This window comes from Pongo pygmaeus, chromosome 4 (assembly GCF_028885625.2).
Source record: "Pongo pygmaeus isolate AG05252 chromosome 4, NHGRI_mPonPyg2-v2.0_pri, whole genome shotgun sequence".
Taxonomy (NCBI): Eukaryota; Metazoa; Chordata; class Mammalia; order Primates; family Hominidae; genus Pongo; species Pongo pygmaeus.
The window spans coordinates 62,689,215-62,706,458 of NC_072377.2; the positions used below are offsets into that span (position 1 = coordinate 62,689,215).

The following is a 17,244-nucleotide window of genomic DNA, read 5'->3' on the forward strand; positions in this document are numbered from 1 at the left end:
TGTTACTTATCTTCCTTAAACGGCTGAGTTGATGAAAAAAAAAAAAAAGGTCTGGGATAGGTTAAGATTTTAAAAAACTTTTATCTTTAAATTTTATTTATTATTATTATGTCTCACTTTTACATTTTTATTTTGAAATAATTATAGTTTCACAGAAAATTACTAAAAATGTACGGGGAGGTCCTGTGTACCCTTCACCCAGTTTCCTCTAATGGTAACATTTTGTGCGACTATAGAACATTATCAAAACCCAGACATTGGCATTGGTACAACTGGCAGAGTTTATTTAGCTTTCAAGGGTCAGTCTCTTCCCTCATTTGCCCCCGTCAGGAGGATCTTACTCTCCCAGACTTGTTCTCAGCCTTTCTGGGGACAAATGAAGGAAGCAACTGGGGAGAAGAAACTAACTAGAGGTTTGGAGATGTTTCTCAGGTTATTTTGAGAACAGCAGATCCGGTAGGTGAGAGAAGTGGGTAAGAAAATAAATGGAAAGATTTTAAGTATTGCTGTTGAGTGTGAGTAAACTCTGTTTTTCCTTTTCTCTCACACCCCAACAATTAACACAGAAGACTTCTGTGACCAAATGTGGTGGTGGGGGTTCCCTTATACACCAAGCAAGCAATCACTTCTGCAGCAGGCACCAGCTGGGCGTCCTCCAATTCAAATCTGACACTGTCTGCTGGGAGATACCATCAGATCCCACAGGTTGAGGGCTCAGTCCTTCAAGACCACTCTTTCCTTCTTACCAGTCGTAAGTCCGGGCCTTCTGAACTTCTGACTGACTGGCTTCAAGTTGGGGTTCCCATGACCCCCTCTTTGAGTTTAATTAATTTGCTGGAGTGACTTACAGAAGTCAGGGAAACACTCATGCTTACCAGTTTATTATGACGGATATCTGAAAGGATGCAAATAAATAGCCACATGAAAACACGCATAGGGTGAGGTCTGGAATGGTCCTGAGTGCAGGAGCTGCTGTCCTCGTGGAGTTGGGATACGTGCCCCCGCTCTAGCACGTGGATGAGTTCTTCGCCTTCCCGCCAGCCTCCATGTGTTCAGCGCCCTGGAAGCCCTCGAACCCTGTCCTTTGGGCCTTTTTTGGAGGCTGCATTGATTGTCCATAATAGAAGCAGAGACAACTGTGTCAAAATGTGATTGGATAAGAAGAGTATGCTCTAAACCCAGCAAGGCCTGTCTGTTCAGATTCTTTTCGGCCTCTCTGTGCAGCATTCCTTCCTCCTGGGAATGGGGCAGGACCTCTTCTGAAATGGGGTCTTATGACCTACAATCAGACAAGGTAGGTCAGAGAATTTCTTTTTGGCCAGTGCAAGACAGAAAGGTAGGGAAAAATTCGAGTATATTTTTAGTTCCTAAGGCCTGCCTGGGAAAAAAAGGGGCAGGTGAAAGGAGGGCAGGAGACGGTCAGAGAGAGATTGTATTTTCTCAGGCCTGCTTCTGGGATCTAAAGTGCTCCAACATTGCAACAAAACACTGTCACAAGGGCTATGGGAGTTACGAGTCAGAAACCTTGGATGAAAATGTATATATAAAATAGTATCACAGCTGTAGTCTCTGGGTGCGCCCCTCCCCAACCCACAGTGTTAGAGAATTTCAAGTAATGACCTTTATTTTGCAACCTCTTTCAGGTGTTATAATATTGTTTTCTAAATGCTGTCTTGACCCAGTTTTGAGGCCCTGTCTAGAGGCCAGTTTCCCTGCCTAGACAAGTGACTGGCCCACGCTTTGACTATCTCCGCTGGCTACTGTCCACCCACCCCGATCACCCCAGGGCCAGTACCAGACAAGCAGGGACAGCCCCTGTGCCCCAGAGCCCGCTGAAATTATTTCAATTAGTCCATCCTATGCCTTTTGACCCTGCCTGGCAAGTTCCTTCTCTGTAAGCCACAAAAAAGGCATTCATGCACAGATCCCCCTCCCTCTGCCTCCTGAGGGGGTCCTGGTTCCTGGTGTGACCTCTATCTTTTCAGTGATGTCGTTTCTTGGCCTTATCACACTTAAACAATTAGAAACCTATTAAAACAAGTGGGTGGACCCTTTCACCGCACCACTTCTTTGGAAAAATAACTTTATTTGTTTCAGGTCAAGTATGGCAAAAAAGAAAAGAAAGGATCACTCTGTGGGCAGCCTGTGGCTTTGTTCTCCTGTGCTGTTCCGTAGGATTATAGCGGGTAGGGAGGATGTGTGGGTGTGGCAATGTGTGTGTGGGTGTGGCAATGTGTATGTGTGTGTGTATATGATGTTTGCACTATTTTTTTCATGTAACTTAACTTTCATGGAACTTAAATATATATGAATAATACACTATTGCAATTTATCCATACTAACAATTTTAACTACTTTATAATATTGTATTTTATGAATGTACCATCACTTACTTAACCATTGCTCTGTTTTTGTCACTTTGAAGGTTTCTTTTTTTTTATCCACTAAAATAATTTGCTCATGAGCATCTTTGTACAAAACCTCTGTGTGCTCTTGGGATTATTTTCTTGGAATATTTGACTTAAAATTACAGTAGTCTCCCCTTACTGGAGGTTTTCATTTTGAAGTTTTAATTGCCCTCAGTCAACTGCAGTCTGACAATAGGCGAGTACAGTACATTAAGCTATTTTGAGAGAGAGAGAGAGAGAAAGAGAGATGACATTCACATAACTTTTATTATAGTATATTGTTATAATTGTTTTATTTTATTATTAGTTATTTCTTACTATGTCTAATTTATAAATTAGACTTCATCATGGGTGTGTATATATATGAAGAAACATAGTCTATATAAGGTTCAGTACTACCTGTGGTTTCAGGAATCCACTGGGGGTCTTGGGGTGTTTCCCCTGCAGATAAGCAGGGACTACTTCCATATTAAGTTAAAAGGTATTTATATTTTTTCTCTTTTTATGTATGTTGCCCAAATCTACAGCTAACTTTTGCATACTTTGTCAATAGAAAACATTTATTCTACATTCCATAATATTCAAAAATTAAGGAAGAATTATAGAGGTAGAATTTTAAAAATTAAAAACAAAACCTGTCCATGGACCCCATAAATATATACACCTACGATGTACCCATAAAAATGAAAAAGTTTTAAAAAAACAAACAAAACCTCATGCACATCTTATGTTGTGGAATGAAATTTGGAAACTATATCTGGAAAATAAGATTCCTGCTCAAGACCTACTGATCAAAATCTCTTGGAATGAGACCTGATAGCTTACATTTTAAACAAACTCCCGAAGTTATTATTATTATTATTATTATTATTATTGTTTGAAACAAGGTCTCACTCCATCACCCAGGCTGGAGTGCAGTTATGCGATTACGGCTCACAGCAACGCTGACCTCCTGGGCTCAAGCGATTCTCATAGCTCAACCTCCTGTGTAGCTCAGACCACAGGTGCATGCCACCACAGCTTACTAACTTGTTGATTTTTTTGTAGAAAAAGGGTCTCGCTTTGTTGCCTAGGCTGGTCTCAAGCTCCTGGGCTCAAATGATCTCCCTGCCTCAGCCTCCCAAAGTGCTGGGATTACAGGTGTGAGCCATTGTACCCGGCCCCTCAAATTGTTCTTTTGTGCACTGAAGTCCATTTTATTTTACAAGTAAGGGATGGAGGCTCAGAGAGATTGAATGTCTTGCTCAGGGACACAAGTCCTGGTTTATAATGAAGATGGTTTTGAGCATACTATGAAAATGCTAAGCCAGAAGTCATTTAAGAGTTATTAATTCCTGCAGTCTCCTGCTCATGAGAGCCATCTCCTGATCTAACCTGCTGTAGTTGTGGGTCAAGGGTTAGTTTCTTTATAATCTCTTTTTAACGTGGGATTGTCATTCAACTTATTTTTGCCTCACTCAGTAGAGAAAGCCTATTTATTAAGCCATTAGTCAATTTGCTCTTTTTAAAGACAGCTCATGTCCTTTGTTCTTTCCTAGCGCCTGTGAAGTCTCTATTTTCCCATTAGGAAGTGTATTGTCATGACCTGGCATTTAGTTTAGTATTGTGGAGGAAATTAAAAAGCAGTTGGTGATGTGAGGCAGAGACCGCCAGGCCTCAGAGTGAAGGTTACATGGAATCCTCTGAGGGATGGGTCTTGTCACCCCAGCTGTCTTGTGACTGTGGGAGAAGACCTAAATTAGCAAGCGTGTTTGAAGGCACGAATTTCCAACTCTGTTTCTGAAGTTCCACCCTGAGCCCTAATCAGGGGTATTTTCTGGGAAATTGATGCAGAAGAGAACGTGTTCTTTGGTGTTAATTCACAGAAATTTCAAGTTTTTCGAGAACTTGTAGAAAATCTAAGACATAACCTCTACTACGATGACATTTAAAAAAAAAATACACATCCATCTATACCCTCCATTGACATTTCATTTTTTTTCTGATGAGGGAAATGCTGCCAAACATGTACGGATGGTGATGAAACCTCTAAGAATGCAAAGGATTTTATGGCCAGGGCACAGATGAGCCAGCTTCTCCACCTCAGGCCTGCCCTTTGTCAGCTTTGTGATCCAAATCAGATGAAGCAGAAGGAACTGGAGTGCATCATTTGACAAGGAACTGACTCCCAAATCTTTTCTCTTACTTCCACTTACAGGTCTTTTTGGCAGTTAACCATCTTGCTCCTTTTCCTCTTACTCCTGAGATTCTACCGTATTATGGAAGTAAAAGAATAAATGAATACAAGTTCCATGAATCTACTCATACAACTAAAGTTCCTTTATTTTTTTAATGGGCATATAATAATTGTACATATTCATGGGGTACATAGTGATTTTTGATACATGTAATATATAGTGATCAGATCAGGGTAATTAGCATATCCAACATCTCCAACATTTATCATTTCTTTGTTTTGGGAATGCTCAATATCCTCCTTCTAGCTATTTGAAACTATATAGTATTTTATTGTTAACTGTAGTCATTCAACTGTGGTATAGAACACTAGAATCTATTCCTGTTATCTAGCTATTATTTTGTGTCCTTTAACAAATCTCTTATCCTTCCCTTCCCCCTACCCTTCCTAACCTCTAGGATTCTCTGTTCTACTTTTCACTTCTATGAGATAAATTTTTTTTAGCTCCCACATGTGGGTGAGAACATGTGATGTTCAACTTTCTTTTCCTGGCTTATTTCACTTAACATAATGTCCTCCAGTTCCATCCATGCTCCTGTGAATGACAGGATTTCATTATTTTTTATGGCTGAATAGTATTCCATTGTGTATATACACCACATTTTAAAACCTATTCATCTGTTTTTATATGCATAGGTTGATTCCATATCTTGGCTATAGTGCTGCAATAAATATAGGTTCAGATGTCTCTTTGATACGTTGATCTTCTTTCCTTTGGATAAACGCCCAGTAGTGGGATTGCTGGATCATATGGTAGTCCTATTTTTAATTTTTTTTTTGAGGAACCTCCATACTGGCTTTACTAGTTTACACTCCCACCAACAGTGTATGAGTTCCCTCTTCTCTGCATCCTCACCAGCATTTATTTTTTCTCTTTTTGATAACAGCCATTGTAACTGGGGTGGGATGGTACGTCATTAGAGTTTTGATCTTCATTTCTCTCTGACAATTGGTGATACTGAGCATTTTTCTGTATATTTTTTGGCCATTGTTAGGTATTTGAGAAATGTCTGTTGAGATCATTTGCCCACATTTTAATTGGATTGCTTGTTTTTGCTGTTGAGATGGTTGAGTTCCTTGTATATTCTGGGTAGGGATCCTCTGTTAGGTTAATAGTTTGCAAATACTTTCTTCCATCCTGTAGGTTGCACCTTATTCTGTTGATTGTTTCATTTGTTGTGCAGAAGCTTTTTAGTTTGATATACTTCCTTTTGTTTATTTTTGCTTTTGTTGCGTGTGCCTTTGAGGTCTTAGACTTTAAATCTTTTTTCACACCAATGACCTAAACTGTTTCCCCTATGTTTCCTTCTAGTAGTTTTTATTTTTTATTTTTTTGATACGGAGTTTTGCTTTTGTTGCCCAGGCTGGAGTGCATTGGCATGATCTCGGCTCACTGAAACGTCTGCCTTCTGAGTTCAAGCTATTCTCCTGCCTCAGCCTTCCAAGTAGCTGAGATTACAGGCATGCACCACCACACCCAGCTAATTTTTGTATTTTTAGTAGAGATGAGGTTTCACCGTGTTGGTCAGGCTGGTCTCAAACTCCTGACCTCAAATGATCCACCCACCTCGGCCTCCCAAAGTGCTGGGATTACAGGCGTGAGCCACTGCTCCCGGCTTTTCTAGTAGTTTTAAAGTTTCAGGTCTTACACTTATGTCTTTGTTTGACTTTGATTTGATTTTTATACAGAGTGAGAGATGTGGGTCTAGTTTCATTCTTCTGCATATGGATATTCAGTTTTTCCAGCATTATTTATTGAAGAGACTGTCCACTCCCCAATAAGTGTTCTTAGCACCTTTAGAAAAGTCACTTGGTTGTAAATGTGTGATTAATTTCTGGGTTCTCCACTCTGTTTCATTGGTCTATGTTCTGTTTCTATGCCAGTACCATGCTGTTTTTGTTACTTCAGCTTTGTGGTATATTTTGGAGTCAAGTAGTGTGATGCTTCCAGCTTTGTTCTTTTGCTTAGGTTTGCTTTGGATATTTGGGGTCTTTTGTTGGTTCCATACAAGTTAAAACTTTTACAAAAATTTCTGTGAGGAATGTCATTGATATTTTAATAGGGATTGTATTGAATCTGTAGATTCCCTTGGGTAGTAACAATTAAGTTTGTTTTCTTTTTTGACAGGGTCTTACTCTGTTGTCCAGGCTGAAGTGCAGTAGTGTGATCTCGGCCCACTGCAACCTCTGCCTCCTGGGCTCAAGTGAACCTCCCACCTCAGCCTCCCAAGTAGCTGGGACCACAAGCACGTGCCACCACGTCTGACTCCTTTTTTTTTTTTTGTATCTTTTGAATAGAAGGGGTCTTGCCATGTTACCCAGTATGGTCTTGAACTCCTGGACTTGAGCGATCCACCTGCCTTGGCCTCCCAAAGTGTTGGGATTACAGGCATGAGCCACCACACCTGGACCACAACTAAGGTTCTTAATGTGACTACAAATATTTAGATTTTGCAATGGTTATTGTGAAAAGAATGGTCGCCACTTTGAATAGGGTTGCGACTTCAATGGATAAAATTTTAATCTCGGCCTGCAAACATACAAATAAGAAACAGGCATTTGTATTTACATCTCTTGGAAAGCTTTTATTTGTTTTTTGGGTACATGAACTATTCAAATCATGCATGAGCTCTTCTAAATTCTAAGGAGAAAGATAAACAAAATGATGGTAAATAAATGTTTCATTACTATTTATTATTTCAGCTAAATATTTGTTCGGGCCAAATTAATGATTCTGTCAGTTTTACTATTTTTTTCTAATCTGTATACTCATCCATTGGAATCACTTATGTGACTATTTCCACTATGTGTGTACCATGTCTTACAGTAGAGGACTCAATCTTAAATTATAATGTGGTTCTAGTGGGAACATGTATGCTGCTTTATAAAGATGCCCTTTGAAATGATCTACCTTATACTACTCGCCTTTATAATGATCTGCTTTGCTATGCTCTTTTAAGGCATTACACTAGAGAGCAGAACAGTAGAAAGATCATAGGCTTTCAAAACTTCCACCTGTCATTCATTGCAAGTCCTTGCCTTTGGCATTTTCATTTTTCCACATCAGTTGCTACAATTTCTTTCAGGGTATAATTACATCCATGTTATTTCACTTCCATCTTCTTTAGTCAGTTTAGAGGAAGAAATCCTTAGCAAAATAACATTTAAAACAACTGAGAGATTTCAATTTTGAAGAAAGACATTATGAAACTGCATAGTAAGGGAATACAATCTTTTCAATTTAATTTAGTCCATATGTTTTGACAAAAGATAAAAAGAATTTCATATCATAAAAGAAAACAAATGTAACTCTGAGAATAGTGTATTTCCCCCCCAAACAGTTTGTTCACTATTCTTAGAATGTATTTGATCTTTGATATTTTTCCAAAATCAGAGCCAAAGTGAATATTGTCAAAGACCATCCGGTTAAACGCGTACATGGCTCCCTGTAGGCCTTCAGTTTAGTGTGACAAGCATTTGTTAATCATGTCTGCATGCAGGACAATGAAGCAGATGACAATCAGTGCTTTGATTCTTCCTGAGGGAAAAGGACACTACAAGGATATATGCAATAATAGAACAATACAGAGTTTAATTCTAGGCCCAATAGCAAGTACTATTCATTACAACGTGGGAAACACTGAGCTAATTACTGTAGCTACAAGGGGGAATAAAAAGACATTGTCTTTGCCCTCAAGGAGTTTACAGTCTAGTGGTGGAGAAATGGGAAAGAGAACAAGAGCGAGAGTAAGAGAGAGGGAGAAAAAATTAATTACAGAAATCAATATAATTGCAAACTCTGATGGATGCTATAACTCCATAGTCAGGGTGCCATGTTATACTAGTCTGTGGATCCCATCACCGAACAAGTGACAGTTAAGCTGAGATGATGCCCCTGTCCCAGCTCACACAGATGATAATATTTGAAGAGAGTTTAATTCAGGCACCCTTTACAGAGATGTGGTGGGAGTAGGAGAGTCATGTGGGATAGTGAAGCACCTAAACATAGTAACACCGGGATGATCACATTCCTTGGGCTGAAAGGATAAGGGAGCCACTTCAGAACCCAGAAGGAGAGAGCCCTATGGAGAGGAGCTGGGATCTTTGGTTGAAGGACCAGAAATCCTGAAGTGGCCTAGCAGGGAAAGGAGCTGAGGAAATAAATACCTCTGTCCCCCGCTAGCTCCTGCTGGGCTTCCTATTGGCTGAACCTAATGGGAAGCCAGTAGGCAAGGGAGACAGACCCCACCAGGTTTGCTTCTTGGGGCAGAGAGTAGAATAGGGAAGGGTGGCAAGCAGATCTGGGGAGGAAATAGGAACTATCCAACAGAGATGTGTAGAAATTGATGAGGGAAAGAGGCAGGGACAGAGGTCTAGGATGTGAGGAGGAGGGCAGATGGAAATACATGCACAAAGGTGAGGTGATGAAGGATTGTGTGAAATCCAGGAACAGGAGAGGATCCATAGTGACCATGAGTTGGACTTGGGTCTACATATTTAGAGCAGTGGGAAGAGACATTGGAGAGTTTCATAAGGGATGGGGCAGGGGAGGTGGGGAGGAGAGAAGATGAATAAATGGTCTTTGAAAAGATCAGGAGGCACTGGACAATGCCAGAGTGGATGACAAGGGTCAAGGTCAAAAGGTGTTAAAGTCGCTTTGTAATATACGTATGTTTTATAGTCTAATATGCTGTATATATGGCTCTGTAATTTGCTCTTTTTAAACTAATATATAGTGTATATCTTTCCAATTTAGTACCTCCTTTTAATAGCTGTGTAGTATTTTGTTGTGTATATAAATAACTTTAATCTTATGAAGGATATTTATATGTGGTCAGTTTTTTCTCTTGTGTGCAGTGCTGCTGTGACTGTTCTAATATCCGAGGGGCAGATTCCTAGAGAAGAATTGCTGAGGGAAGGCATGTGACCTGTTTGTAGGTGCTGCCAAAGTGACCTTGAAAAAGGTTATACTGATTTTCGCTTGGGAGGTCTATTTCTAACTAAATGGAATTTTATGTTTTCATAAACTAGAAAACTATACCTCACTTGTAAAATGTATTTTAATTTTTTTCAAAAACAAATCCTCACTACTCACTTGACATTACCTTAGATGTGGGCTCCTCTACTCCTATATCTAGTGACCATTATTCTTTTTTTCAAAAAAGAATTTTTTTCTATTTAAAAATAATAGCTTGAAAAATAGTAAACAATTAAAAATATTATTCAATATTTGTTAAAAATCTCTAGATCTAATTTAAATATTGAAATGTGACTTCGTTACAGAACTAAAATTGTTGAGGAAAAATACCATCTTGTGAAAAACTTCAGATATATCACAGATTGGAGTAAATTCCAATGGGAATTTTAATTTTTTAAATGAACTATATTATTTATTCTATTGGATAAACTGACACTTTTTAGTAGCCAATAAAATTTTGGGTAACTTAACACACAAAAAAACAATCAAAAGACAAACAACCAAACCAAGGAACTTATAAAACTCCTGGAAACATCACGCAAGTGATTAATATGTTAGATATATTCTAATTACGAACTAAAACCACAATGTAGCTGCATTACTTCGTTAATCATAGTTTCATAAACACCAAAATGAAAAGAAAAAGAGAATAAAAGGTAGCAGTGATTTTCTTGAACAGAGGGACATATTAGTCAAAACTTTGGGTTGCAAGTGACAAAGCCTAACTCAATGAGGGCTGAGCACAAAAAGGGAATTTGCTTGCTCCAAAACTAGAAAATGCAGAACAGAAGTGGCCACAGGTACTTGATCTGAACACTCAAAGGATGTTGACTGATCATGTTCTGTCTTCCACACTCTATTCTCCATCATTTCGCCTTCCCTCATGTTTTAACTCATTTCTCTCAGTGTTTCATTTCTTCTGCATATGGCAGGCAAGATGGCTACCAGCAGTCCAGGACTAGAAGATCAGAGCTTAGCACCCACAAGGGTAAGAAAGCTGCTTCTTTTTAGAGGAGACAGGGATGATTCCCAGCAAAATTGGCCCTGATCTTAAGAAACAATTTAAGCTCTCTGAAATACACTTTCCACATTTGTAAAAGCTTTGTGAGTTTAAATGAATGTTGTATGTAACATATGAGTGCAGTGCCAGGTACAAGGCAGATGTCCAACAAATGGTAGCTCAAAAGAAAGAGAAAGTTGAGAAATGGTGTGCTTTGGAGAGGAAGACAATGAGTTGTCATGTTCTAGTGGTGTCTGAGGTGCTCATGAGAGACTTGGAAAGAAATGTCTAGCAGGCAACCAGTGACAGGGATCTGACACTTGGAGGCAACATTTGGGAGATTGTGGTTAGAATCATGGGAGTTTGTTACAGATTTTAAGGCCTCTTTGTGCTGACCAAAGAAATCCTAGCTTGTAGTTACAAACATGGGTTCTGTGCTGGGAAGAGCTCAAGGGGTGGCCATGCCCTAGAGGTGGGTTGGAACAATATCTCTCCTGGGACTCTTGTGCCAAAACAGAGTTGTGTTTTTCTATTGTTCTCTCAGGAGATTCTTGCCTAGAGCTTGGGTTGTTCCTTTTTCTCTTGCTATTTTTATCCCCTTGATGGTGTGGGTTTTTTTCTGATATTTCACTTCATTTATTTCAAGACAGTGCTTTAAAAAACATCATGCCATTATTATTTCCAAGTATTATGTGAGGTCACAAGGGTGAACATTACAAATAGCAATGAAGCAGATTAGAGCAGTTCTTTCTGGGATCAGATTCAAGATTTATCTACAGGACAGAGGTCTCTGAAGGAATCTTTGATATCCAAAGGGTACAGTCAACTCCTAGCAGTCATGGGCAGAATTCAGGGCAGAGAAACAACTGTGGATATATTAAGATATATGTGTAGTGTCCTGTTTGAGGCTGTAAACTACTGATTCTGAGGGGTCATTTATAGAATCTGCATAACTTTTAGTTTAATATGGACCCGTAATTAATGGTAAATAATAATACCTACCACTCAGAATGCTTAGGTGATGTAAGAACAAGTTTACTTCCAAAAGAGAAAAATGGAGGGAAATTACATTTAATAACAGGACGGGTGTAATAGTTTTTATCACTACTGTAACAAATCATCACAAACTTAAGAGTTTAAAACAATACAAATTTATCATCTCATACTTCTGTAAGTCAGAACCGTAGGTTGGCTAGGCTGATTTCTCTGCTCCAGGGCTCACAAAACCTAAATCAAGATGTTGGCCAGGCTGCGTTCCTTCCTGGGGGCTCTAGGGAAGAGTTCACTTCTAGGCTCATTGAGGTTGTTGGCCAAATTCAGTTTCATGTGTTTGCAGGACTGAGGTCCTCACTTTCTTGCTGGATCTTAGCCAGGGGTCTTTGTCAGCTTCTAGAGGCCACCTGGATTCTTTGGCTCATGGCCCCTTCCTCCATCTTCAAAAATGGTGGGTGGAGTGCCTCTCACACTCTTCATCCCTCCAACCTCTTCTTAGGTCTCCTCCATCCTGCAGCACCTCTCTGAAGGACTCTTCCTTCCTCTTCTGCTTTTAAGGGCTTATGTGATCATAATTATGCCTACCTAGGTCATCCAGAATAATCTCCCTATTTTAAAGCCAGCTCATTGGTAACCTTAATTCTGTCTGCAACACACCTTCACAGTAGTATTTAGATTCATATTCGATTGAATAATCAGAGATGAGAATCTTGGGAGGACATCTTTAAAATTCTGCCTACCACAGGGGGTTAAATGGGATTGATAGAGCTTCTTCCCCAGTGGATCTCTATAGGGCTTTTTAGAAGTTCTTATGGTTCTTTCAGAATTTAGGACATTCTCTATGATTATATTAACAGAATTGAAGAGTCTGATCTACATAGACCAGCAAAAGAGTCAAGAAAATACTGTGTATATGTATGTGTATGGTTGTGTGTATATGTATGTGTATGGTTGTGTGTATATGTGTGTGCATGTGTGTGTGTGTGAGACAGACAGAGAGAGAGAGCGAGAGAGTGGCGTGAGCGAGAGAGAGAGAGAGAAAGAGGAGTATGCCTGAACCGGGGAAGCCAGTCTGGCAGATGGTGTAATTTTAAGGCCTGGCTGGGTGGTCAGCACCAGCATGAGTCTGCATCTGTTGCAGTTAGTAGAAGCAAGAGCTGTAGGAAGGAAGAAAGCCAGTGGTTATTTTCTGGTTGGTTCTTGGATATGTTCAGGAGGTGTTACGGGCTGAACTATTTTATCTCCCAATTCATATATTGCAGCTCTAACTCCTGGTCCCTATAAATGTGACTATATTTGGAGATGGGGTCTTTAAAGAGGTAACTGAGTTAAAATAAAGTCATTCAGGTGGCCCTTAATCCAATACTGCTTGTGTTCTTTTAAGAAGAGGAAATTAAGACACAGAGATGTACAGAGGAGACCATTTGAAGACACAGAGAGAAGACGGCCACCTATAAGCCCAGGGCAGAGGCCTCAGAAGAAATCATCTCTTTGATCTTGGACTCTTGGCCTCCAGAATCATGAGAAAATAAGTGTCTGTTATTTAAGCCACTCAGTATGTGGTACTTTGTTATGGCAGCCCTAGTGGACTAATAGAGGAGGCTTCATTTCCACAAGGAAGGCTGAAATCTTGACCAGGGAGAATCTGGTAGCTCCAGCCGGCAGCAACTATCTTTCCTTCATCTGGTGGCAGCTGGGGTTTTCTCAGCTAGCATGGTCCTAGAAAGAATTCTAGTGGCTGCCCACATCCACTCTGGGGTTCCCACTCTGGCCATTCCCACTCCAGACACCTGTCACGAGTATTTGGGTTGAGGGCACATGCTCCAAGTGGATGTAGGATGGAAGTGGTCTCTTTCTTGGCGATGTCAGGGCCTGCCTAGCTAAGGGGTGTGGGCAATTTGCTGTGCATACTCTGGCTTCTTTATTATCTTGTCCTCCAGGGCCCTGCAACCCACAGTTTTGTGATTTTGGCAGAAGGGCTGTGGCACGCCTAGTTTTGGAGTAAAAGGAATACTGGGGTAGAAGGTCAGGTAGTCTGAGTTCCTATCCCAACATTGTAAATGATTAGAAATTTTACTGTGGGCACATTGCTACTTTTCTTCATCTGTAAAACGAAATGGTTGCATTCCAGAATTCTGTGATTCTGTGAATCATTGGCAGACATGGATTACCCAGACGGTTTAAAATATGAAATCTGAGAAACACCACCATATAAAGTTGAAGCTCAAACTCAAACTTCTCTTCCTAGGAAGTGTGAAGAGCTTCATAACTTCCATGCTGTGGTGCTTCTATTGGTGAATTTCATTTAGTTATTCATTTGTTGTAGCTAAAAAGAAAGATTTCACAATAACCACTTCTTGGACAGGATTAAAGTTCAACTCAGGAAATTTCAAAGTTTGGCTACTAATTTGCTTTCTATTTTTAACCACACTTCATTTCAGAGAATAATATTTTCCTCTGTGTCTGAGTGGTGCTCTAGAAACAGAATTTAGTAATGAAAACCTGCTTCTCAAAAGCCCTGTTGCTCTAATGAGTACCTACCCTGAAGGGTATGCCCAAGTTCAAGATATGAAACTCTGAGCATGTAAAATTTTCATCTGTTGTTAATTATTGCTGTATGTATTCAGTTTTCTGAAGTCAGATGGTTTGTAGTAAGACATTGAGGCTTTATGTCCAGTGAATATTTGTAAACACATCCCCCAAATGTGTAGAATAAACAGAATGACTTTCAACTTCCTGTAAATTAAGGTTATTTTGAATTTGAAAATGCTTGAGAAGGAAAACAAGCCTCTCGGTGAAACTGGGAGGCTTAATTTGTACTCATCTTCCTTAGGATTTCCTTTGCAAAGTCAATAACATGAAGTGCAGGGTCTGGATGTGAAACTATAAGTTTTTGCTTGAGTAAAATTTCTGTGAGCTTTGGCCTACTCTCTAATTGGAATGTGAAACTTTGAGCGAGTCTATCCAAATTTTATTAATTTGGCAGACCATTATACCTTAATGAAAAATGAACAAAATTTGCAGTTTTTGACATAGAAACTATTTTACCTCTAGACCATGAACCTCTTTGGAAAAATTTTTTTTCTTCGATGAAGTGTACTTGATGATAAATTTGGGAGCTCTCACACACCCAAATGTATAATTTGTAGTTGGTCATCTTTTGTTTATTGATATTATTCCAAAACTTCTCAAATCTTTTTTTTTTTTTTGGTCACCGTGGAGTGGTTCTCATAGATTTTAAACAAAAGTTGAAGAAAAAGCTGTGATTTCTAGTGAATTAAAAACTAATTGTTAAATTTTTTTTGAAAACAATTGTTAGGTAAGAGCTTATAATTAAGGACCAGTTCCAAGAGCAAGAAAATGAGGGAGAACTAGCCATTTACTATAGCAACTGGAGTAAAAACAGAAAATGAAAAGGTTTTCTGTAGCCTCAAGTACAATTGAGAGAAGTGTTGTCAGCAGGGGTTTAGGTTTGAAAATCAAGGACTTTCTTTTGATCCTCTGGTACTAAATTGAAAAAGTTTAGCTGGAGCCCCAAAAGGCCTGACATTAACAGGAGGCTGCCACTCATGAGCTTGTGAGTGGGGTGGGGGTACGGGTTGGGGAAGAGTTGGGCAGATGTACCTATAAATAATGAATTAGAATGCAAAGTCATGTGAAAAATGTGCTATCTTGAGTGACACACTTATTGATGAGAGGTGGAAGGAGGAGTTAATGATGGTTTTTGATTAAGGCAATTGAGGAAGTTTCTGTGGGGAGGTGGCATTTTATTGGGGCCTTAAAGAATGAGTAGTAGTTGATAAATACAGGTAAATTTTAAAAAATAACAATGACAGGAAATAAAATGTGCACATTAGGCATTGTTCTAAGCTCGTTTAAATGTATTATCTCTTAAAACTTACAAAAACTCCATGGCACATATAATTATCATCCCCATCTTAAAGGTAAGGAAACTCAGGTAAAGATAATTTGACCAATATGACACAAGTGCATTTGAATTAAGATATGTTGATTCAAGCAACTGGGCTCTTTCCAGGACAGGGGGCAATTTACAAGGAGGAGACACCTTCATCAAAGAGCCAGAGGAGCAATTTTTTATGTGGCTTACATATACGAAATTTGGAGCAATGAAGTGGGAGAAAGAGTTAGAAATGAGGTTGAGGCCAGATGGCAGAGCCCTGAATATTATTCTAAGGACTTTTTTTTTTCAGGCAATGTGGAGACACTAAGGGTTTTTGAGTGGGAGGGTAGTGTGATTTAACTAGTGATTGTAGGACAAGTCTGGTAGCAGCCTAAAAGATGGATTTGAGAAGGGAGAGTTTGGAGGTTGGGGAGACAGTTCCACAATAACTGTGGCACACATGTGCGAGGATGAGGAAAAAAGCCAAGGCATGGCTAGTGGGAGGGGGCAGAGGCAGAGCTGAGGGCCATTGCAGGAGTGGAGCTGGCTGGGTATTGTAATTGCTTGTGTGGAGGGGTGAGGAGGGAGAGTTTCAGTTTCCTCTGTTTGGAATATAGTGATATCATTGACATAAGGAGTACAGAAGCAAGAATTGGGGAGGAAGAATATGTGTTGGGTTTGAAGTATGTTGAGCTTGGAACAAATATCCAGAAAGAGATGTCCAAAGGGAATTTGGAAAATCCGGGCCTAGGGCAGAGTAAGAGAATTTGCCAGACACAACATAAACATCAAAGTTGAACCGTGGAACAGAATGGAGGACAAAACAGAGGCAGACCAAGCTTAGATCCCAGCAAAATGCCTGGATTTAAAGGAGTAGGTGGAAGAATAGAAAGCAGTGGGGGAAAATGTAAAAGGTGTGGTCAGAAGCTTAAGGGCAAACATCCTGGGTTTATAAGTGCCTAGTGGGCAGTGACAATGTCTTAATAATTTGGCTCCTTGGCTTCAGTTAGTGGTGCCTTCTGCATAATGGGAGCCCTATGCGTACTTGTTGGATTGAGTTGCATATTTCTGCTCTGAGGAACTAGAATGGAATATGCTCTGTAGAAAGGGTTATGTGTGTCCCTTGAGCTGTCCCAGGAGTGACACAGTGAAGGACAAACCATCCTCATGACCAATTCCATATTAGTGTAATTCATATGCTTTTGAATATTTCCTTTTTACAGATGTAACAATAGGGATTATCAGACCCAAGAAAACAAACAAGTGGTATCAAGGCAGGAAACACACACATGCCCAATTATGGCACCAGATTTTAAGAAAAGAAGCATCCCAGGGGGTTGGAAAGGCAGGTGGAGAGAAGTAAGTGATGGATTTAGAGTGAACTATTGACTGAGAAAGCCAGTGACTGTTCTGTTTCTTTAGATATAAAATGAAGACTGTAATGTCCTTTTCATGACGTTTACTTGACAATTGCACTAATTGTTTAATAACACAGGGGGTGTATTTACAGAAAAACTTGGTGGTGATAGTTTTAAAATGGCCTTCCTGTCACTGGAAATCATCATGAACATATTTATATAAGAGAGCTTGAAATGATATGGTAAACAGCTTTTCAATGTGATGTTTCTAAATCTAATGAGAAATTAGGGAGGACTGATAAATCCACCAGGCTAGTCTAGGCTCCAGACCTCATGGAGAGCTGAGCTAATGGGTAGGATGGAATATAAC

The 17,244-nt window shown here is 39.6% G+C and overlaps 1 long non-coding RNA gene across 1 annotated transcript in view; it reads left to right on the plus strand.

The window, feature by feature from the left end:
- Window positions 1–384: 384 nt before the first annotated feature.
- The window catches only part of LOC134739586 (uncharacterized), a 141,245-nt gene continuing 124,385 nt past the window's right edge, over window positions 385–17,244 (plus strand). Inside the window, exon 1 of the long non-coding RNA XR_010126386.1 lies at window positions 385–456. This is a non-coding gene — a long non-coding RNA (uncharacterized LOC134739586). The remainder of the gene's footprint in view (window positions 457–17,244) is intronic.